Source organism: Cygnus atratus, chromosome 1 (assembly GCF_013377495.2).
Source record: "Cygnus atratus isolate AKBS03 ecotype Queensland, Australia chromosome 1, CAtr_DNAZoo_HiC_assembly, whole genome shotgun sequence".
NCBI lineage: Eukaryota > Metazoa > Chordata > Aves > Anseriformes > Anatidae > Cygnus > Cygnus atratus.
The window spans coordinates 104674603-104699270 of NC_066362.1; the positions used below are offsets into that span (position 1 = coordinate 104674603).

The following is a 24668-nucleotide window of genomic DNA, read 5'->3' on the forward strand; positions in this document are numbered from 1 at the left end:
TCATTTCCAGAGCCCCAGACTGTCTTTTTAAAGCTTCAAGTTCATTTTTAAGCTATGCCAAAGACTTTTTTAGACATGTCTGTTCTCAGGAACTTCTGTCTGTTTTTTGCTGTTTGTCAGGATAGAATTAGTTCTGGGGGGCGTTAGGATGGAGGACAGTTGTTCAAGCAGAGTGATCATCTGTAAACCCTCCCAGCTCTGCCACAGATATGCACATATTCTGCAACTGGGAAAGTCATTTGCTCTGTGAGTTCTTATTTTTCCAAATGTGAAATGGGGCAGCTTCTCATCTATGACTGTAACACGAGGTCTGATTCATTAATGCATTTCCAGCACACTTTGTGCTCTATGGGATGAATAGCTAGTACCCTGTGGGAAAAACAGAACAGCCAACAAGATAAAATATGGTTTGTGTTGCACCAGACTGAGCCCTCTGGATATTGTGCTTTTGAGGCAAAATCATTCCCTTTTTTCTTCTGTAGTGCCTCTATTGTCTTTGAGGATTAAGAGCTTGTGGAAGGCTAAGGCAGCTTGCAGTACTTGCAGCTGGCTCAGCTTGCAGTACATTGGGGTATGGTGAAGCTGGTTTGCAGCAGAAGGTGTATGTCCTACTCGTGACATCTTCTTGTAGTGTGAGTCTAAACTGACCTTCGGCATGGCCATACCAGAATTAAAAGATGAAATAGCCAGAAAGGACCTCAGTTGCTGTTGTCTGCACCTGAGTTTAGAGAATTTCTCTCAGTGATGTTGTGCAGAGCTAGAAAAGCCTGCAGGAAATATCCACTTACTGACCTGATGTGGCCGGAGGCAGTCGCAGCCCAACTGGTGCGTATGTCTTAACCTATGAAACCAAGCCAGTGTTGCTGTATGAGATGACAGACTAATGATAATTTTAGGCAATTAGTTTATTTAGGGTGAAAACAGAAATTAGAAAAAGCCCAACCACTAAAAGTTTGTGTTTTTCTCTTAAAAAAAAAAAAAAAATCCCCTTGCAATGTTTTAATATGGAAGTTATATGCTGGGAACTTTTCTTTCCCAGGAAAACATAAATCACCTAAGAATTGTGTAGAGAAGAGCCTCTAAAACATTTTTTTAGTGTTTGTGAGAAAATTTTTAGTTCTTTATCTTGTAATGAAACCTGTGGGTCTGAGGTTTTTTTTCTGTTTGGGCACATTCACAGGTGGAAGATCTTCCTGGAGCTTACTAGATTCCCAGCTGAATCCCCTGAAGCATTGGTCTTGTAATGTGACATGATGAGAGAGTGAGTGCATTTATTGTTACCTGGATTATAGCTGTGTTTCGCACTCCATCAGCCTAAAAGGAGCAGAAGATCCACAAAAGCCTCCAAACCAGACTGACAAGGGAAGAGTGCTCATAGAAGTGATGTGGATGTCCAAAGTCACATACCCACTCAAAGAGACTGTGCCAGGTGCAGAATCCTTCTTGCCGATCTGTTTTGCATGTCAAAACTTATATTTTAAAATTTGCTTTCTTTTTTTTTTTTTTTTTTTTTTTCCCTAGCAGATATAGAGCCAATAACATAGTCAGGTGGTCTTGGAAAGAGGTTAACAGACCATTTGTTAGAAGGAGTTCAGTGCCAGCGTCTGGAAAGTCTGAATTTGTATCCCCTTGCAGATCACACTGATTTTACTAATCTCAAGGTCAGGGAAAAAAAAAAAAAAAAGGGATTGCATGACAATATTCCACTTTATCTCACTTACTTAATGTAGCATTTCTGTGCAAGTATTTTACCCTCATAAAAGTGAGCAGATGTTATGGGGCAGGCTTTCACCTTGATTACACTGATGTAGATCAAGAGACACCTTTGAACTCATTTTGCTTAACTGTTCTTTTTCACATGATGCTTTGCAGTTGGAAAAAATAATTTCTAACAGTGTGAACTGAGAGTAGTTTATGGAAAGTTTAAAGGGCAGAAAATCCAAACATTACAGGTAACTGCAGTTATTTTTGGTTTACATTCATAAACTAGAGAAGGACTTCACTTTATAGTGAAACAGTTTAAAATAAGGAAGAACATAAAGGTATGGCGTAAATTTCATAAAAAAAGAAAGAAGAGGCACCCAAACAGAGTTAAAGGGCATAGGGAAGATGAAATAAATTTGAGCATGTTTATCTATATTGCTCTGTGATTTCTGTAAATTTTATTTATATTTATATGTAATTATGCTGAAAACTGCAGTGTTTCTGAGGTGGTATTGAAATCTGGCCGTGATTAGAGTAATCTTTTTTCATTAGTTCTTCTCTGCTAAAACAGTACCATAACATGAGACTTTAAGCTTTTGTGCATTCTCTGCAACTTGTCTGGCTCAGAGGAGCAGCTTAAACATCTTTGTTATATCTATGCTATCTTCCTGAAGGACTACTTAGCTATAACTACACCAGTACATATATACCTTCTCTGTAATATATCTGTAATAGAAAATGATGGGAAACTGACACACACTGACCTCCAGTAGATTATTATCTGATAGAATTGATACTTCACTTCAAAATGCCTGAAAAATTATAATGTCAGATTGATGTTTATTCCTAAATACATTCTGGAGAGCATTCCCTTGATCTTAGATCAGTCCGTTGTCAGATTCCTTAAAGGCCACATCATTTATAAATGATATGAACTGCAGATGTATAATTCATGTGGAGCATAAAATAAGGTTTAAAACATTTGTATCAAAAAGGTAAGGTGATCCTATATTAAATCATGTTTATGGCCTAGTTTTATGGGACAGAATCTTTCTGTCTGAAGTTTAGCACTTCTTACTTTTTTTTTTTTTTTTAGAATTTATTTAAAAAGAAAAGTAACTGTGACAATGATGTTGGCAGATAAATGGGCTCTTTTTGTGTTGATCTGTCATATTATTTTCCATTAGCTACTCCTACACTTTCTGCAGATTGCTTTCAACCATATTTTTACTAAATGTTTTTGGAAGTGCAAAGAGCAATGTAAACTGCAGATTTCACCATTACTGTTTTGACGTTGCAAGCTCAAGGTTAATGGAATTTCTTCGTGGACAAGAAGAAAAATAACTACATTTTAAGTTACATCACCTTGTGGGTTTAGCCAAATTACAGTAATCCTAGAAACCCTTGCCATTATAAAATAATAATAATAAAAAAAAAGATTTTAAATTCTGGGTATATTTTACTCCCCCCCCCCCCCCCCCCCCCCTTTTTTTAAACCTAAGGACTCCACATGGAAGTTTGCATTTCTTGTCCTATTGTATAAAACCATTAAACCATAAAACATTTTTTGATCTGATTTTTTTCTTATTGTGAAAATTTTAGCCTTGATCTCATCTTGAGACATTTACCAATAGAAATAGAAAGTGAAAAGTGACATATAGTGTCTGGTCCAAACAAATTGCAAATTTGCTCCTGGAGGCCCCTCTCTAGGAAAATGTAAAGATTCACCAGTGCCTAAATTCGTAAATGACCTTAACCATTTAAAAGCCATGTCTTTAATTACACCTTTGAAGATCTGACAAACACTTACTAATATGACATTGAACAGTGTTTTGGCAGTATTCTCCCTGAGATTTTGTTTTCTTTGAAGTGTTGGCTAGAGTTATGCTGGTTTTCCTGTAATAGCAAAGAAAAATTGCAGTGATAATTATTTCCATATAATACAAGATGGGCTTTTCTTTCCACTTTGCCTTAGTGATATGAATTGTCCTTAAGTTTGCTTTTATAGTTCATGGACCTAGAAGTTAATAGTCACAAACGAAAGCAGGTAAGCTTTCAGAAAGATTGGTTGTTTCAAAAACATACTTTACCTATGAACTTCCAGTGCAATTTCTGTGTCCCTCTCTAGGTATGCACTTGTTTGTGCTGTGCAGAAGTGGGCACAGAGTGCTGTTGTGTTACTGGCACAGAGTTTTCAAAGCAAGAGAAAAGTAAGTGTTGCTATTTTAACTCCAAAACCATCAACATACCTCCTTTAGTATGGGAAGTTTTTGCCCTTAAAACACACACACACACACACATATACACATATGTATATACATAATTTATATATATAATCCAATTCACAACTTTTGTTCTTTTGTGCTTACACTTATTTCCGTCATTCTACTGTGTGGTAAATCTTGCTCTTCCTGATTCCAAGAACAACCATGCAACTTATTGTCACGTCTTTCCAAACCACCCTCCTTTCAATGTGCTGTTGTCTTGCTTTTCTCTTCTGGACAGATTTTTACTGTTGTCCCAGTAGGATGTGAAATTGCTTTTTCTTTCTTGTCCCAGGAGTAGCTCTGTTTCTGGCATTTCTTTTAAGTCATTTCAAAATAATACCTCTCCCACCTATGGCATGGTGGACTGATGGTTTCTGTGTCACATTCATACTGCTGTCATGCTGTGTTGGGGCCAAATAGCTGCTTTCATCTCCTGTGCTCATTCAGGCATTGATCCTCATTCTCTAATGCTCATTGCGTTGACTTAATTTCTGGTATTTTCTATAAGATGAGTGCTTGAAAAGGGCACAAGGGACAACAAGACGGGAAACACCTTCTTTTCAGATTCTGCTGCTTGGCTTTATGCCACTCATGTCTGAAGCTGATCATGAAATTGGATGTTATGTGGATCTGTAGGATGTACAGCAGGGGAAGATGTGGAGATCTTTTTTGTGCAGGCCCTGAAGACTTGACGGGTCAGTTATGGAACTGGATAATTGCCAGGGGTTGGTGAAGATAGGTTGAAGGTTACCTATGGGGTAGATCAGGGAGCTGAGGGTAACCTTGACTCAGAAGGGGCTGCTTCAGAGCTCATGAATAACAGGAAAGGATACAGTGGAAATAATACCTGAAGGGAGGAGGCAATGAAGATGGAGCTAGGCTCTTTTCAGTGGTTCCCTGTGCTGGGATAAGAGGCAATGGACACAAACTGAAATGCGGGAGGTTTCATCTAAACATTAGAAAGCACTTTTTTAGTGTCCAGGTGACAGAGCACTTAAACAGGTTGTCCAGACAAGTTGTGGAGTCTACCTGCTTGGAGAGTTTCAATGGCTGCCTGGACATGGTCCTGGGCAACCCACTCTAGGTGTCCCTGAGTGAGCAGGGAGAAGGTGATCTCCAGAGGTTCTTTCCAAACTCAACCATTTCATGATTCTTGAAGTAGCAGTGAGTAAATCTTTTATTGAAAAAGTCACTGCAGTTGAATGAAGGCCTGCTTCCGAGTGTGCCCCATCTCAGAGCAGCCCTGGGGGATCCCTCGGGGTATGAGCAGTGCTGAATCTTCAGACAAAGGCTGTATGGTGGTCTGGCTGGGATGGAGTTAACCTTCCCTGCAGCAGCCCATACAGTGCTGTGCTCTGCACTTGTAGCTAGAACAGCACTGGTATCACATCACAGTTTTGTGCTGCACAATACTGGAACCGCATCAGAACTCCTTCCAACCCCCCAAGAGCCAGCAGGCTGGGGGTGGGCAAGTGATGGAGAGGGGACATCACCAGGGCAGCTGACCTAAACCGACCAAAGGGATATTCCATGCCACGTGGTGTCACACTCAGCAATAAAAGGTGAGGAAGGGGAAGGAGAAGGGGGGCTATCGTTATGAAAACATTTGTCCTTCCAAACAGCCGCTATGTGTATTGAAGCCCTGCTTCCCAGGATGTGGACGAACATTGCTCGTTGATGGGAAGTAGAGAGTAATTACTTTTCTTTCTCTGTGTTTCCGTGTGGCTTTTGCTTGTTTTTTTTTGTTTTGTTTTGTTTTTTTTGTTTGTTTTTTTTTTGTTTGGTTTTTGTTTGTTTGTTTGTTTTCCCTCTTCCCTTTCCCTTTGATTAAATCATCCTTATCTCAAACCTTGAGCCTTTTGCATCATATTTTCTCCCACTTCCCCTTCGAGGAGGGGGAGTGAGAAAGCAGCTGTGGTGGAGCTTTGCTGCCCACCTTAGTAAAACCACCACAGTCCCACTACAGCACCAGTTGGCAGGCTATGCTGAACTACAGTTTGGGCAAAGTGTTGAGAGGAAAATGATGATGCTTTGAAAGCCCGTATAAGCCTGGCTATAAGAAACCATCAGGGTGTGGGTTACGGTTACGAGACCTAGGGACTAGGAAACTTCCTGTTTGACAGGAGGTGAGGTGGGAGGGCATGCCTCTTCTTATTCAGAAGTATGGAAACACCTGAGGAAAGTAGTTTGGGAGGCTCCTTTCATTAGTCTTTGGCAGAGAGAGATCAACCAAATGCTAGTTGCTTCCATAAGCTTTTCATAGAATCATTGAGTCATTAAGGTTGGAAGAGACCTTCAAGATCATCTGGTTCAACCATCACCCTACCACCAATGTCACCCACTAAACCATGTTCCTAAGCACCAGGTCCAACCTTTCCTTAAACACCCCAAGGGACAGTGACTCCACCACTTCCCTGAACAACCCGTTCCACTGCCTGACTACCCTTTATAAGAAATGTCTTCTGATTTCCAAAATAAACTCCCCCGGCGCAACTTGAGGCCATTCCCTCTAGTCCTATCACTAGTTATCTGTGAGAAGAGGCCAACCCCCAGCACCCCACACCTTCCTTTCAGGTAGCTGTAGAGAGCAATAAGGCCTCCCCTGAGCCTCCTCTTTTCCAGACTAAACAACCCCAGTTCCCTCAGTGCTCATGTTTTATTGCTGTCGCATAAATCTCCTCTCAAGTACCTACAAAAATATGTCCTTCATGCCATCTATGCTCAAAATTCTTCCCTCTTGCAGTACTGTAAGAACTTCACAAAAGTTAGGTTTTACAGTCACCTCTGTTTAAAATGGTATTTTCTTTGGTTTCCTTTGAATCCAGCTGTTGTCTTTTCTCATAAACAAGCAGTGATTATGGAGTACAGTTATGTTAGGATGCTTTACAGAAATGCTTGCTACATGATAAGACAGTATCACTAACAACAATAGCAATTTTAAGGCTGAATATTTAGTGTTTGCCAGGTTTTAGCGTTTGCTGAAAAGCGCTTAGGCTTCTCTACTCAGATGGCAATACTGCACTTGCAACTTGTCTGTGATGCATAGTAACAATACTTGGGTTAGAAAAGCATGCAATATAAAGAAGAAATGATAAAAACTAGATAATAGTAATTGTATTAGAGGTGTTTTTCCATCATCCTTCTCAGAGAAACTGCATTGTTATACCCACTTTAAGATGGGAGCTGAAAGATATGAAGTTACTTTGTTGAAGCTAAATTAGACTATCTGCCACAGCAATTTGTGTCATTTCAATGACCTTTTATTGAAACAATAACTGAAATATGGCAGCATATAAAAGATGGGATATATCACAGCACGTGTTTATTAAAGCAAGATCATGCCAGATAACCTGATATTTTCATTAAATGAAGATTTTAAGTAACTGATTTTGTAGGCAAGGGAAATATGAGATTTTAGTCTGTGTGGACTTCTGTAATTAATTTGAAATAGTACCACACAGGAAGTTAACTATATTGAAGAAAATGGGGATGTGTAGCAGAAATCTGAGATCAGAAATGAATTGGCAAGAGGTTTGGTCTTGGAGACAAAGAAAGTAATAGATAAGTTTTCCATAGGATCACTCCTGAGGTTTTTCTTACTTAATATTTTATTAATACTTTTCATATAAAGAGCATGCTAATGAGAATTGTTCATGATGCAGAGTGATGTTGGCAGTATGCAGAAAGATTTCATACTGGAATAGCTGGTTAAGCCGGAAGAATGGAGAAACAGATGATGGGTGGACTTTATATTGAATACTGAAGGTTATGGACTTGAGGAGCAAAGTAAAAAAGAAATACTGTTTCAGCTTTGCTGAAACCTAAATGTCAGGGGGAAGTATTGGAAGTATTGGAAAGATGTTTGGAAGTATTGAAAGATATGCATGCATTACTTTTTGAGGTGGTCACATGCTACCCTTGCAGTGCAACTGGAAAAAAAAAAAAAAGGGCAAACAGGGCTCCAAGGCTTACAAAGTAAAATATTTGTAGTTGTTTCTGGGAGAATTTAACATTCTTGTTGAAAGACCTGCAAGGCTTCTTTTGGAATAAGACTGAAAGAGTTAGACTTTTAGCTGTGAAATTGACAGAGGACACAAGTACTGGACAACTTTTTATTTTGTTTATTTTTGGTGAATGTTGCAATGAAAAATGGTGAATGGTGAATGTAATTTACTGGAAGCAAAACTGGTGGATATCTAGTAACTGTGAAAGGCACCAGATTGGCAGAGCAGATTTCCATCAAGTGGCCCTGTCAAGACAGATATTAGTTATAGTGCACACTGATACAGCACGTCTGACCATGGAGTCTTCATTCACATCCATGGTGCTCTGTTGCTGTGCCCCAACTGAGAATATGGCCCATCTCTGGGAGAACAGGAATGCCCTGCTTCAGACTGCAGAGTCCTGGCCTTGCCACAAGGCTTTATGAAGCTCTTTCTAAACCTTTACCTCACGCTTGCAGAACTGGTCTGCGTCTTAATAAAGGGTTTAATTATAAAGAAGTGGTGAAGTGATGATTCTGTTTTGTATTTAAAACACATGAATACAGACCTATTTTCTGATTCTTCCTGCAAAGATTTTGTCTCTTTCTGACTTTACACAGGTGACTACACAAACTGTAGGAATGTGAAAATAATTGTTTCCAAGCCCATTCTTATTTATTTTTCTGATGAGTACTGTAAGATTTGTGATTAATGCTGTTTTTGTAATAGTTTTCCACTGGGGGAAACAAAGGGTTGACCTAGAAGACTAGAAGCTGGTTCAACACTACAGTTTAATTTCTCTCATGCTACTGATTGTTAATGCTGTAATTCATTGTGGTCATGCAACTTTTATGTGGTTTAGAACCAAACTATTAGGTCTCTTTAGAGTCACTTCTTACCATGGATCTAGTCAAACCTCTCACAGCCACATCCATGCCATGTACTTTGACCCCAAAAAAATCAAAAAGGTTTTGTAAGTTATATAAAATACATAAATAAATTCAGTTGTGTTCCGAATTTCAATTAAGCTAATGTTAATATTAGTTACATTATGTACTTAAGCTGGTTGTAGTTAGTACTTCTTTAAATGATACTTTTTATACTGTGAAAGATGCTACTTCCAAATAGACTTAAGTGTTTTTCCCCTGATCTGTTTTCACTGATGAAGCTGAGAAGCCTAAGTAGCACAGAAACCGTAAGGGGACAACATGTAACTAGTACTGGAGCACCCTTTGCTAGCATTTCTGTGAAACAGTTTTGGTGTTGGTCCACAAGGAGTTCAACAGGTATTCTGCTCTTTTGAACCTGCAAGGGTGATGTAACTGTGAAAGGGGAAAATTTGAAGAAAATAGTGTGTTTTTCCCTCTTCAAATGGTAAGACAGGGATCATCAGGTTCTATGTGATCAGCCTTATTTCATTTTTGTGTTAGATAGAAAGTTTGTCTGCCAAGAGTAAATCATAGATAATAAAAATATTAATAATAAAATGCTTTAATAAAGAGTTAGTTCTAGAGAGGAATAAAGGTTTGGTTTGCATCACCACCAAGAGGAAACATGTTAAGTTGGTTTTTCTTTGTATAAACCTCTAAAACTTGGTTCAAAGTAAACTACCAGGAAGCCCTCCATGGTCAAAAAACAGTCCAAACTGAATGAAGTAAATAACATTATCTTGCTTTAAGTATTCATGACTTGAATAAGCATTTGTTTGGAATAGGCAAACTAGCAAAAGATGGGCAAAGTAACGATTATCGTCAATGCAGGTTAGAATATGCTTGTGGTTTATACTTATTGGAATAGCTTTAAATAAGCAAAGAATGTAACATTATCTTCCTTTTTATTTTCCTTTGTCATCATTCTCCACTTCCTCTTCTGTATCTAACAAGCCCTAAGTATAGTTTAAAAGGGTAAGAGACCTTTTCCTTATCTCTATATATAGAGAGAAAAAAAAGAGCATTAAAGAGATTAAAATTAATTAATTAATTAATTAAAGAGATTAAAAGAAAGGAATTTTGAGGGAGAGGGAATGAGTAAGAACATTAACATAAAAATAACTATCTTACAGCAACCCCTGTAATAACAAAGAATGAAAATGTAAAGATAAAACATTTCGATAGTGCAGAACCTGGGCTAAAGCCAAACCAACATCACCAACAAGATTTTATTCTGCTGCTGCCATATAGTGAAAGCAAGGAAGGCTTGTAATGATAAATATACTTGATGTTTGCAAATAACTACTTTTAATTAAATTCTTTTATATTTCTTCTCTTTTGTTCTCACCTCTCTCTATTCATCAGCCTTTTGCCTATTTGTGCTCACAAAGGCCTGTGTATCCTTTTTTTTTTTTTTTAACCAAGACTTGATTTCAGTGAAGAAGATGAATTCAGCCCAGTATTCATGGAGTTATTATTCCCATAATTGATAATGTATTGATGGGATATGAAGTACTTCTTTCCTGGTCTCCCAAACATACAGGTAGCAGGACATTTTTTTTATTACTATTATTATAAGTGTTGCTTTCATAATTTAAGATATGGATTATCCTATTTTTACCTATGCCCAGATAAAGTTGTTTCCATGATAGACTGAAAGTGACACTACCCACTTATCCCTCTCTCTGATTTCTGCTCCATGCTCTATGGTCTGGAAGGGGAAAACTGAGAGAGAGGTTCTCAGGACAACATGGCTTGTGTCAGGATAAAGCAGTATTCATTAATTTGTGGCATTTGTTAGGAAATTTAGCCTTTAGTGTATTTGGAATGTTATGTATGTAGAATAACAGTCCTTTTCCCTCATTCTTTGTGTTTCTGAGCTCTTAGAATTATAATCCTTCTACTTCATATATACACACAATGTATATTGTTTTGAGACCAGACTGTTTTTTTTTTTTTTTTTTTAATTCTACCCTGTTACATTGTTTTTACTTCCCCACCCAAAAAAAAAAAATCATTTGAAGCTACTGCAATATGAAATTGCTTTCTATTAACTGAAAGTATATATATATATATATTTACATATGAAGTGGGTGTAATCTGAACAAAATACATTGTCACAGGCATGAGCAAAGAATAAGCAAAATACCATTTGGAGCCACACAATGGAAGTGGCTAGTGCCTGTGGTATCAATTTGATCTGCATTTATCCAAATGGTGTTGAGAACATTTTAGCCAAAAGCAAATCTGAAAGGCAAAAGAGAAGAGTAAGACCAAATAAAAGACTTGGAGAGTGAGAAAAGGTAGGACAAGAGTAAGTAATTGCTTGGAGGTGTTCAAGACCAGGTTGGATGAATCTTTGGCCAACCTGATCTAGTTGGTGGCATCCCTGTCTACGGCAGGAGGGGTTGGAATTAGACGGTATTTAAGGTCCCTTTCAACCCGATTCAGCCATTCTATGATCTAACCATTTTTTTTCATTAGTTGGTGTGTCTTGTTATATGTACTGGGGGTGGGGGTGGGGGGGAGGCGGTGTTGTGGATTGTTTCACTCTGTACTGCAGAACCATGCTCCCATTATGATGGGTCATGGGAGTCTGGTTTGTGCAGTGCTGGCAGAACCAAACAACACATTTTTGTAATACACTCAAAAGTTCTCGATTCTTTGCTAAAGGATGCTTCTGCACTTTGGAACTGACTGTAGGGAGAAAAAACTTGTTTGGCCCTACTGGAAAGGTTGTCTTTTTAGGTTTTAGCTAGCGTTTGTGGCCATTTAAACCCTCAGGCAGAACAATAAATGTAGAGGATAGAGTATCTATTACCTGAAATTTACCCCAAGAAATACAATCTAGCTGAAATAAACATTAGTTCAGTGTTAGCACTGAGGTTCAGGGAGGGAACCAATTGATCTCTATTAGTACATGTTAAACTTGGGGGTGTGGAAGGTATAATTTCTTTCTTCTCTTTTTTTCTTTTTTCTTTCTTTTTTTTTTTTTTAATTTTTTAAATTTAATGTACATATTGACATTCTGGAAAATGCCAGCTTTATGAAGGGTGAATTGTAGATAATTGTATCTTTAAAGCATCTCAAAGCTTTTTAAGTTGAGTCTGTGTGTCAGGAATAATTGTGATGAATAGGAACAGGTTAGATTTCTTTGTTTCTTTTCCAGTGTTGCTTCTTGGGCTTACCTAAATATTCCCAGACTGACTCTTAGCCTGCTTCCAACTGAATAAAAATTACTTATAGGCCCAATATGTTACAATACACTAAGAGAGCTAAGCTCTCTCTCTGGTTCTATGCTTAATATTTGTGTAAAAGAAGGAATTGTTTCTGAAATAGGATTTAATTCTTGGTAAGATTTGTTTTTGAAGCTATTCTAGACTTTCAGAATTTGAGAAGAATGCTTGAGTGGGCAGAGAGTCTAAATTAAGCAATAAATTTGAAGTGTAATGTTATTAGGAATTAGGCTTGCAGACTGAGGTTTTTCAGAGCAACTTAGACAACACAGATATACTGTGCCTATAAAATGTAATGGGAGCTGCATATGTGCAACTTCACAGTTTTGAAAGTCTCTGCTGTAGTAACTTTATGACTCTATTTTGAAACAGTTTTGCAATCCTTTCATTTCCTTTTGCTGCAGCTGATCGCAGGATTTTTCTTTCCAAATTGTGATTGGCTTCAACTTCAGTCTTCTAAATCTCAGTCAATTTCAAAACTTAAAAATATGTCAATTCTGAAATGCTGTGGCTTTAATAATAGTAAAAAGAGGATGGGAAGGAAGGGGAACAGAAAACAAGGTCACAACCTGAATTAAAAATGCTTTTGATATATTAAGTTTATTTTAGCAGTTTGGGTCTCTTTGGAATGGAGACTAGTGAAATTTGTTGTTTTTTTGGAATAGGTCATATTTTCTGCAACTTTCATTCTCTGTTCTTTCTTCTTGTCATCATCTCCTTAGTCTCAAAAAAGACTGCCCGACTTGTTTATGTAAACCTGATGACAGAACTTAGATAAACAGGAAGGTAAGGAAATCATTATGCTCCTAATTCTAGGAGCAAGGCAAACATAATCCATAGTTCAAGCAACATTTGGCTATTGTAATTGTTCTATATGGGGGGGGAGGAGGAGGACTTTGCCCAGATAGAAAGCAGCATTAGCAGCATTTGTGGGAAGAGAGTCAGAAAAGTGGAGAACATATATTCAGTCCTTTGAGATTTATTTGTGTAAAAGTTAGCTTAAATGGAAAACAGAAACTACATATTACTGTTTATTTTTTTAATGGTCATAGTTTAGCCAAATCCCTAAAATGCTTAAAGAAAATAAGCAACAAAAGAAATAAAATTAAAACAGAATAGTCTCAAGCGCTCTGTAAAATAGTCTTGAAGACTACCCAGAAAGTACATCTGTTGTTGGATGACGAAAATGTGCTTGGTAAAAAACAAAATAGCAGTGCCACTGGCATGGCAGAATGCATTTTAAGCTAGTCAAGATAAAATTGTGAAGCATAATAATACCTACCTCTTGTATCTTTAGATCTCAGTGTTTTATAGAATAAAATGGAGCAACAAAAATCCCTTTCAAAGGTGGAGAAAACCAACAAACAGGCACAATTTACTCAAGGTTGTGTATTACAGCCCTAATAAAGCTGGAATTTGAACCAAAGTCTCCTATATGACCTAGAACACTGCCTTATTAAATAGGTCATATCTATCCATGGAGCAGTGGGGGTATAGCTCTATCAGTTTTGTAAACTTTTGCATTTTCTTATCTCATCTTTTTTGTTGTCGTTTTTGTTGTTGTTGTTGTTTGTTTTTGTTTGTTTGTTTTTGTATCATTAGAAGGCTCCTGAAGAGACCACAAAAGTTTTTGCTTTCTGCCATGGTGTTGCTGTGTAAAATGATTATGGTTATAATTAGATTGAACTGGTTATTATCTGATTAATTTTCTTTTGGTATGCAGAAACAGCTCAATACCTGTTTCAATTCTTTTGACACAATGACAATGACCCTAGTCCAATGTGAGTGCTGGATGTTTAAACCTGAGGATTCATCTAGTGGAAGGGGATCCTAGAAGGCCTAAAAGGGGATCCTGGGAGACTAAAAGTCAGTTTAGCTGAATGTGTGCTCATTATCATCCCAACCTATTGTCTCAGAAGCTTGGTGAGGGGGAGGAGGTATACATGGGAATGGGACCTGAATGAGCTAGAGCTCTCAGAGTGATTGCAGGCTGCCAAAGCAGCCAAACTCCGGATTCAGTTACTGGAAGCACAGAGCCAGATCAACACTTGTGCAACCTCAGACTTCCCCTTTCAAACCTCTCATACAACCTCTAGACTTTTCTCAGGACTGCTGAAGTGGGACATAGATGCAGAGTGGCTCTCCTCCCATGTTGAGTTTATTTTTTTTGGTCAGGTGAGGAATCAGTACAACTTCTGTAAATATCTGGAAAGTGGGCACCAAAACAAGTGTATGAACATCTAACTAAATCTCTTGTAAGCTTTAGTAATGTGTACTTTTGAGTTTCATTCAAATGACAATTTGGAGATATGTTGTAATTGGGAACTGTTGTCTCTCCTTGAAGTTGCGTTGCTGCAGAACCACGTGTATTCCCAGGGACCCTGGATTGTGATTGTCCTCATACCTCACTCAACACAAGTCAGTTGAAGGACAGGACATGATGGGATTATACTCACTGAAGGAAACACAGGTAAAATAGTCGTACTCTGATTTAGTACTGTCATAGACTTGAAAGTAAACTGTAAGCCAAGCTTAGGCCCCAGCCGTATCATTTACACTGAACTGTGCTGGAAACAGGAGGTAAGAATGGGTTGCATTTCAGCAGCATGTAACTGTTTAATATGCAGACAGATATTTTTAACTGGGAAGATCATACTGTTGCATGTCAAGTTTTAATTCTCTACTTTACACTATTTTTTTGACAGCTTGCCAAAAATCACAGAGGAATAGAGCCATAAAGCTCTTCTAGTCAACAGTTTAGATTTGGGGTGACAATGCCTAGAGTCTGCTCAGTGTTAAGGCTTCCTGTAAGATGCATGCACTCACCTACTATTGTCTCCATCTATTTACTCCAACCAGTCTTTTGTAATTGTCTGTGGTGATAGATAAGATACTGATTGTTTTTTCCTAACTTATAATTCAGATTCAATTTATAGCCTAGCCAACAGCTAGGAAGTAAAGGATCACAATTTAAACTCTGTCTTCCCTGGATCCATTTTATACTTTGATCTCCTATGCCTGTGAGAGTGTGAAGGTGTCTGCTGGCAGTAGCTATCTGATCTCCCATTTTAAAGTTTCTTCTTTGCATGCATTCACTAAAATGGGACTAGATCCTGGTCTCCTGGGAGAATGCCTTCAGGAGCAGTCAAGCATAGACTTCGATTTAGTTTTGCTTCAGGTATTTCTGTGTTTTAAAAAGAGATGAACAGGAAAGATTTTGAGCGTGGGTGAAAGCTGAATGACCTGTTTCACTGACAGTCTGGCCATCCTAAATTTTTTAGCGGGTTGGTAGAAATTAGTGGTTGTTAGTATTTCTCAAGATTTAAAAGGACAAGAACAATAACTCTATATTCAATAACATTATTCAGGACATTACATTAGGGTAACTTTAAATAGCAAGAGAAACAGTCTCATTCTGCTTTCTCATTTAAGACTACAGAACAGAATCAGCCAAGATGAAAGTGCCAACATTGAATTGTAAATACAAATCCTGGAATGTAATTATTTTTTTTTTCAAAGCACTCTGTGAATAAACTGTTCCCTGTTATTCAGTTTTTTATTGTTGTTGTTGCTGTTTTACAAAAGACTAATATTTTCTTCAAGGAATTCATTGTTAAAATTTAGTCTATTCAATAGACATAAGGAATATGTTGACATAGCTGGAAACTCTGGTCTTCTAGCTGTAGAAGCATCTGACTTTATAATGTGCTACAAAGAAACATAGTGGATATGTTAGTCTTTCTACTGCTGGGTAAGTATTGTAAAAACTGAGTTCTAATGCACAGAGGCCTAAAGTTTAAGTCTTCCTTTAATATATGTTACAAAAGGACAAGGAAACCATCATCTTATGTACAAACAAAGCTATGATACAGAAAACTGGCTGCGTGGACTTAGAATTTCACTCAATCATTTTATATTTGTTTGAAAATTGACTTGAAAGTTACTTGATAGATGAGAAGATGCTATTCAAATAATTGCTCAGCAATGAGAGATAAAGGTATTAAAATTAGAAAGAAGAAAGAGTAGGCAATAAAGTATATATTATGTTTTTGCACTGGTTTCTGGATGTCTGAGTTGAATATGTGATCTATCCAAAGTGTTTTAGAACTAAAAAAGAGTAAAAATCTGCTGCTTTTACATAGTCTTTAGGTACCATGATAGGCACTCTGTTTTGCTAGCATGAAGACCACTTTGTTAGGATACTGCTGCTACACAGACACACGTGCCAATGGATAACAGCCAAGCAAAGCAAAAAGGAATTAAATTTGGAACATCTTTTCATGATTTTTTTTTCCTGAATGCTTGCACTTTCCTCCTATTGTCCCTGTTTTCCCCTGTGGCTTTAGCAAATGTCTCTAGGAGTCTTCTATAACTGGAGTGAAAAGCTGAAGAGCTGCTTATTAGTTATTACAAAAAAAAGAGCAGCCATTTAATCAATGAGCCAGAAGTTATGGTGGATAAATGAGCTGTTTATAGGTCAAATATTAGTGAGATATTTTTTTTCCTTTAATATTTCCAAATTTTGTAAGACCAAAATAAATAAATAAAAATCCATTGGCTTATTGCACCCTGCCATCACTTGCATTTGTGGGTTTCATAATTAGCTTACAAGAAGTATTAGACATAAACTCAGGAATCATCATGATTTATTGTGAACTGAGACTATTCCCTGCTCTTAGGGAGCTGCTGCTGCTACTCCAGAGTATTCCAGAGTACAAGCTTTGGGAAGGGTGCAAGAGTTCTGAGAGTGCAAGCTTTGGGAAGGGTGCAAGAGTTCTTGTTGTCTTCTGGACAAGAAGAATCAGAAAATAAAAGCCAAACTGAAAAGACAACCAAGATGGAGTCATTTTAGGTGGTCTATGCTTTACTAGCGTTGCAGGCTTTTAAACCATATGTACAAGTATAAAAGACATGTGGATGTCAAAAGAAAGGAAATTCTAGTAGGCACATCAGTGCAGCTATGTTTCTAATAAGCTAACATTTAAAATTGTTTTATTCTGTAACACATAGAATAGCAGTACAGAATTTTAGGCAAAGAAAATCCTTACATAGAACTAGAAATATTAAGAATGAAGCTAGGGAAAAAAAAAAAAAACTGCTTGTAAGAAGAGATCCCTGTGGTGGAGAGTTGAAAAAAAAAAAAAAAAGTAGGAATGGATTATAACAAAACAGTGATTAGTTGCTCTATGTTGTCAGAGACCTACTAAAGCAGAGTAGTCCTTGACAGTATGTGAGTATCCAGAAAGAAATCAGTATCCGTAAAGAAAAGCAACTGAGTTTGAATTCAAGGTGTTGATAGGAAAACCATGGAAATTGAGGGTAATGAGCAGCTTTTATTTTTCTGAGACATTTTAGTTAGGGCTCTTTAATGGAGGTAATGAGAACTTAGAGCATCTATGTTTTTAAAAAAATAGACTTTCTGCAGTAAAACATAAGTCTTGTGGAGATTCTAAAGAAGAAAAAAAAGGATAAAGGGTCTGATGGCTTATGAAGTAATGGCTTATAAAGTAACCGGTTTTTCATTAGCAAAGAGTTAATGTGACATGCAGACTTGGTCATGGGGTGCAGGACAATGCATTTCCTTCTGCTAGTGGAGGAAGTCTGTAATGTGAACTGGAAACTGTCCTATCTAAGCATGCTAATTTCTATAAAATCAGATAATCTTTCAAGAGAAAATTTTGTCTAATTTTCATCCTTGTCTAGACATATCTAGAACTAGAAATGTAAAATATCATGGAAAAGGTATAATTAATAGTGTTACTGGATAATAAAAATGAGAATGAATGCAAATTTTACAGCTGCTTGAATCAACTCTTTTTCAGATCAAAGTATTTATCTAAACAGTTGACCCATTTTGTGTAGAATTCACTCATTACTGTTGCTTCAAATACCTTCTTCTGCCATTTTCCTAAAAACCTCAAAGTTCTGTTTAAATCCTGAGTGAGCTTCAGGGCAGTATGATATGTTTGTACTCTGTTTTTTAAAGTTGTCATTCTTTTATGTATCTTAGGTCTAATGCAAAAGAGAAAGAGATCTTATTTACAGCAGGGTACATATACATACGATTTCTCAATGTTGTATGTCAATGTTAAGACAAGATATATACTGTTCTCAGCTGCTCAGTTGTGACTATGATGTTTCAGTTTTCTGCATACTATTTAGGTAAATTTCTAAAAATTTCTTTGAACAAACAACTGATATTGATTTTATCTGTATCTGGACAAATCCAAATTCATCAATCAGAAATTTGGGTCACTTTTGGTTTTAATTATTCAAGCATAATATTTCTATCTGGCTAGAGTTGTGACAGAGCTTTGATTTAAACATGTACATTAGTTATGTTCTGAGAAGCACATGTATATGTTTTGCATCTGCATTTTAGTCCCATTATTTTTTGTTTGATGAAAATTAGTGATCTCACAATCATATTGTGCTTCAGAACTGAACTTGTCACTTTTAAAATGCATGATGGATAGATGTACCTGTGGAACTCTAATTAATGCAGAACAAGCAAAAATGAAAACAATGTGTTTTATTGTCAGTCGGATGTAGATTTCCCATGTGGAAAGTAATTGAATTCCTATTACAAGTTCCCTAAAGAAAACCCCCAGATGACATTTTTCAGTTCTTTTCAATCTTTGTGTTTCTGGGTTTGTTTGATTTGGGGAATGGTGAAGGAGAAAATTTGGAGAAAGTTGAGAAAAGGACTTTGTCTTCCTAACTGAAGAAAACTCAGTGGGACTCCATGAGTGAAATATAATATTCCCTTCTGTAAATATAACCTGAAGATACACAAACTGGATAAGGAGTACTAAGTTCCTGGTGACATCATCGTTAAAGCATCTCTAGAGAGAGAAGCCTTTTGGATTTGACCTTGATGTAAAATATATGAAGTAAATTTATTTTCCATTTGTTATCTGTATCATCATGCAGTTTTTTAAGTGTGCCATTCTGAATATGCTCTATTTGCCTTTAGGTTATGACATGAGATTCAAGTGACTTCAAATTAATTGGTTAATGCTGCTGCATTAATGTACAATATTCTTATGGGGCACCATGGTTTTGAAATGCAGAAGCCTGATGTGTTTTTCCAAGATATCTGAAAAATAACAAGTTGCTTTTAATATGGGAGTTTCTGAAAGAAGAGGGAGGCTCCTTTGCATGAAAAGGAGCTCCTTTACGCCTTTCCTGAAAAAAAAAAAACAAAAAACAACAAAAAAAAAAAACAGTGTTACTGAATTAATAGCTCTGTTAGATAGGCATTTGCCAGACACAAAGTAGACAAATTTGTGATCTAGTCATTTTTGAGGAGCACTGCTAAATACAAAGGACGGGAGCGGAGCTGGAAGCTGCAGTAGGAGAGTTTCTTGTCTAGGAGTGTTTTAAATATGCCACCCCTGCTTTGTCCTTCAGCAGCTTCAGGGTTGGTGATTTAGAGTTGTTTGCCATGAGGTTATCCAAAGAAAATAGGGACAGGACAAAGGGTCATCCTGATGTTTCAAGGTGCTAGGTGGATATCACTGTACACACAAGCAACACTAGCCTCCAGCCCATGCCCGCCCTTCCCCACGCGGAGCTAGCCTTCATGGGGGGGGAGGTCCTCAGGTGTTCCCATTCAGACAGGGCATTTCTCTGGTTTTCACTGCAGCATGAACCCAGGGCATGCTCATATGGGGAGCTCATAATTAGGCCCATAACTGTAAACTTTCTCTCTTGCTGTGCCTGCCCATCTTAGAGCCAGATGGAAGATTCACTATCTTGGTGCTAATAAAACAGAGGCTGCTCTTCCAATCAGTAGAGTTGGTAAACAGGGAAAAGCACACATTGTTGAACTGAAGACCAGATTTCTGAAGTTCATGGGCTTAATTTCTACCATGCAGAAGGTACATGAGCTCGATGTAGGTCTACTCAAAGCATTCATAAACATTAATATGTTAACACAGTGAGAACAGTTGTGCTATAACTAACATCATATCAAATTCCTTCTTTCTCTTTCTGCATGTGCTAAAGAACCTAGGTTATTGTTTGCTTTATCCACACAGCTGTACAAAATGCCATGTTTCAGATAAAATAGAAATGATAAAACAGACCCATATTTTACCTGTCTCCCAAATCCCAATGCCTGCATTGAAGCTGCAGCAAAGCTCAGTTCTGAAAGCAATACACAAATGTGCATCTAAGGAAAAATATTTAGACTTAGCTGACCACTGATTTAAATGTCTCTATGTCATCCATGGGACTGATTCTTATTCAAGAGAAGCTCCACTGGAGATGGCAGCACAGATTACATGATTATAAAATTGGTGTAAGTAGAATCAGAAGCAGATCCATTAGCTCTAATTAGGGAGCGTAGTGTGATCTTATTTCATTGCACTGTACACAGGCTGTTATTCCATGTGACAGACGTTTGTTTTTTGGCACTTAATTTGCACATAGAATTAATGGCAATGCATCCAAGAACTGATGTTGCTAATATACAGCATTAGCATAGCTTCCTCTATTCCCAATTTCTCCTTGGAAAACTATTCTAAAATAGAAAAAAAAAAATCTTGGACTGGGAGGGATAATTGTATTTACTATCTTCTATAGCAAAACATTTTAGCCCAAAATATGGAGATTTTTATTTACTTTTCATGGCAGTGAAAAACATTTTCAATGGACTGAGCATTTCTATCAGGTTATAACATTTGCTTCTCCTGGAAGCATAAAAATTCTGGAGACAGATTTTTGCCTGTCTTTAAACCTTTCACCAGCTGACTAACCTCCAAGGTTTAATAGCTGGTAGACATCTGTAGGCAAAAGTAAAAGAAATGAGTTCACTGAGGAACTGTATCATGCTTCCAACATGTGGCAACGTGAGTGCCTCTTCACCATCTGTTATTTGTTTGAGGATTTTATTATGTAAATGATGGTACACACTGCACTCTAAACAAAGGAAAATGATTCCCCTTACAGTATGTTGCGACTGCCAGGCTTCTGTGTCAGCTCTGAAACAAATAATGAAAACAACAGAGAAGTGTCAGACAGAATATTTAGGGGTCTTCTACTTGTCCTCCCAAACAGGAGCAAATGTTAAGAAGAATTTGTTTCTTACATTTATTGCGACTCATAAAGACAGACAGTTAATGAAATGGTAATAGACAGGTGAAACTAATATGTTCACAAAAACAAAGAAAAAAGCCCTAAAATCAGATTCTGTGGATTCTCTGCTTCCTTAGATGAACAATGTTTGATGTGAAGAAGTATTAGTGAGACTGTTTAAAAATCAAGGCAAAGCTTAAAATAGATTGCACAGACAATCCTGCAAAACTATGGAGAGTCCTAAAACTGTCTGGTCTCATAAAGAGCCAAAAATATGACACTGGGTTGTTATATCATCTGCAACAGACAAAATTATTGTTGTGGGATAGAACTGGAAGTATGTATCCTGCCCTACATCCTGGTTTAAAATTTTCCATTAAATTACCAATTTAAATTGAAATGTAATTATCTTAACTGGCATATTTTTGGCAGCTGTGATGAAAAAAAAATCCCTATGCTACACTGGATCAAGTAAAAACCCATAGGAGTTCTAACACTGGCCCTTAATCAAAGTCTGCAAAGACACAAAGGCTTTGAGCAAATCTATGCCAAGCCACATTGGACAGTATGGCACTGCCTAGAGCATCCTTCTGGTGGCATTTAAAGCACCTGGTGCCCTAGGAAAAGAAATTATATCCAAGGCTGTAAATTCTCTATTTACTTTATACTCATCTACCAACCAAGAATGGCTGCTCTGATTGCAGCATAATATTTCATGGGAAAGAAAAAACATTTTTAATGATATTTTAATTTTTATTTTATCAGTATGTTTAGTGTGTGACACCCAAGTGGTTATCTGCACAAACACTCTTCCTTATTTTGTATTTCATGTGGTTTAATATAAGTAAACTATCATTGCATTCATGGATTTAGCTTAAATCTTTATATGATAACCGGAAAAGGTATACATTGGAAATTAATTATTTCTCTCAAGTGAACTAAAACACAAGTAATTGAAGCCAATGCTGGACTTGACCAATTTGATGACTTAAGGGTGATTGGTTACTTCCTGCATTGTTTTTATGATTTCTTATACTTGGATATGTCAGCTTCTCCTGCCTTAATTATGATTAAGTGTTGAACTTTACTGATAGCCAACTGCTGGTGTTGTTACATTGATTGTTTGTTATTATTAATGTGTTAAATTTTGTGGTTGAAACAGGGACATATTTTGTGATAGAACAACTAATAGCTGGAGAATTCTATTATGAAACTATCTAGCAGCATAGCTTTAGCAGGTGTTCCTTTTCAATTTATCTTTTTTTTTTTTTTTCTGCTTATTCATTCACATCCAATTTTCTTAAGGATAATTCTGAAAAGTGTTTTCATGCTAAAGGACAAACTTATATTATTTTTCTGACTGGTAACAACAAGAAAACAGAATACCTTTACCACTCTTAAACCAATAAGCACAATAGTGTCAACTGGCTTTTTTTTTTTTTTTAATCCTTAAAATTATAATTCCATAAAATCTGTAGTTTCTGTTGGCACCCACTGTTGCATTTTGCTTGCAGAATTAGAAATCAATGGCAGCCATAACCTAATTCCTCCATTCAAACAATTTGGTTCAAGTTTGCAATGTGATATAAGCTTGGTTTCATTATTGTGGGTGTCAGAAACAGTCCAAAACACATTAAAAATATCATTCAATATTACTGTGTCATAATCTTTTAGGTATTATTTGAAGCTAACTTTTTGCATAGATGGTCATCAAAGGAACCTATCTCTAATTTAAAAAGAAATACAAAATATATTCTTTTGCATTACACTTTTTAAATTGCTGCTTACTTAACCCAGACTTCTGAATCCATCCAACTCTTATTCTGTGAACAATGATATTTTCACAAGTATCAATTATAAAGCTTTTAATTTGGTTTCTAGTTTGCTGCCATTTAAAATTTGTTATTCATTCCACAGTGACCTGTGCAGATGTAGACTCCTTACTTATAGCATGGATCTGAATTCAACTGTAACTGTAGTATTCCTGTCATTTTTCCATCATGCAGTATTTTATACATCACATATATTCATACATGTGATATTCATAATTATTCTATATTCTGAAGTTTATAAGGGGTCTATTCAAGCAGGAATTACTTTTTTTTTTTTTGAGATATAACTGTATATGCAAGTGTAATTTTCTTTAAGTTCATGTATGTAAACTAATAGGGAGTGGTAATGTAATAAACATTCTGTATGGCTGAAGTCTTCATAATCTTAAAAGCCTACAAATTACATTATTAATATCCCATACAAAATGACAACCAGTCATCTATTTTCTGTTTTTCAGAGTGCCTGGGCATATGGGGAAAGGCCTATTCACAAAAGACTCACTGATTTGAAGAAGACCCAAAAACCTCTTCAAAGGAGAAAAATCCTTTGGATTTCATTTTTATTATTATTTTTATTTTTTCCGAAGAAGAATAATCAGTTCCCTCTAGCCATGGCTGCAGATGAGGGACTTGAGCTCAGGGTGGGTCATGCAGTGCAGCTGCCCCTGACAGTCAGAACAGAGAGAGGGCATGGCCTCCACCCAGTGTGAGACTGGCTGGGGCTGCAGCTGTCGCTTGGACCCACTGAGACATGGGGGTCACAGAAGCGGGATGCCAGTAGACGTCTCACAAGCCCTGCAAGACGCAAAGCTCAATGCCAGCTGTCAAAAGCTCCTTCCAAGGCCTTTGGTCAAGCGAAGGGGGTCTTAGGTTGTGTGAAAAGTATTGGCCAGTCATCTAACCTAGGGCTATTGAACAACCTCTTAGAAGAAAGTACTCCAGTCCTAGATTTTGGACTTCAGGGAAACTAGGAAATGAAGTTGTGCCTTGGATTTAGTAGGTAATTATTGCATTTGCACATGTGAAACTCCGAAGAAAGAATCACAAGCAAAATGAAAAAAGGACAGCTGTAACAGCAAGGGCTTTCTCTGCTAATTTTGACTCCAGAATGCAAATGATGGTTGATTGTTTATAAAACAGCTACAGCAACTTGAAGCATTTTCCAATCTTTATTTTCTAAAAATTCAAGTTGACAGTCATGCCTCTCCTAAATTCTGATATGCATCTTCTCTTGATTTACAAGTGCTTAGTTTTGCAGAACAAACTTCTTGCCCTATTAATGGTGCTATCTGAAGCATTTCTTCATATCTGAAGTATTTCTTCTCTTACCTTCTGTTATCTTCTCTTCATTTTTTTGTTGCTGCTCTGACCTGTCACCAGTCATGTCTTTATGTCATTCCTTAGATAGCCTAACATTTTCTCAAACTTCAGTTTTCATTCACAGTGTTTTTTCCCTTTTCTTTCTGTATCATCAGTTTACAATCTTCAGTGTACCTAGAAACCCTCAGGATGGCTTGAGTAGCTATAGCACAGTGGACTGGATGTCTGAGAGTTAGTATTCTTTGCAACTGCTACTAGCTTTCAGTGAGTCAGTTTATTTTTCGATGTTTCAATTTTTTCCCCCCATTTCTAGTAA

The 24668-nt window shown here is 37.0% G+C and overlaps 1 protein-coding gene across 5 annotated transcripts in view; it reads left to right on the plus strand.

The window, feature by feature from the left end:
- Positions 1-24181, plus strand: part of LOC118247810 (uncharacterized) — a 364491-nt gene extending 340310 nt beyond the window's left edge. For all 5 annotated transcript variants that reach the window (XR_004778552.2, XR_004778562.2, XR_007707702.1 and 2 more), the window contains 2 exons: positions 14464-14589; positions 23491-24181. The gene's annotated coding sequence lies outside the window, so the exon portion shown is untranslated. The remainder of the gene's footprint in view (positions 1-14463; positions 14590-23490) is intronic.
- Positions 24182-24668: the final 487 nt, after the last annotated feature.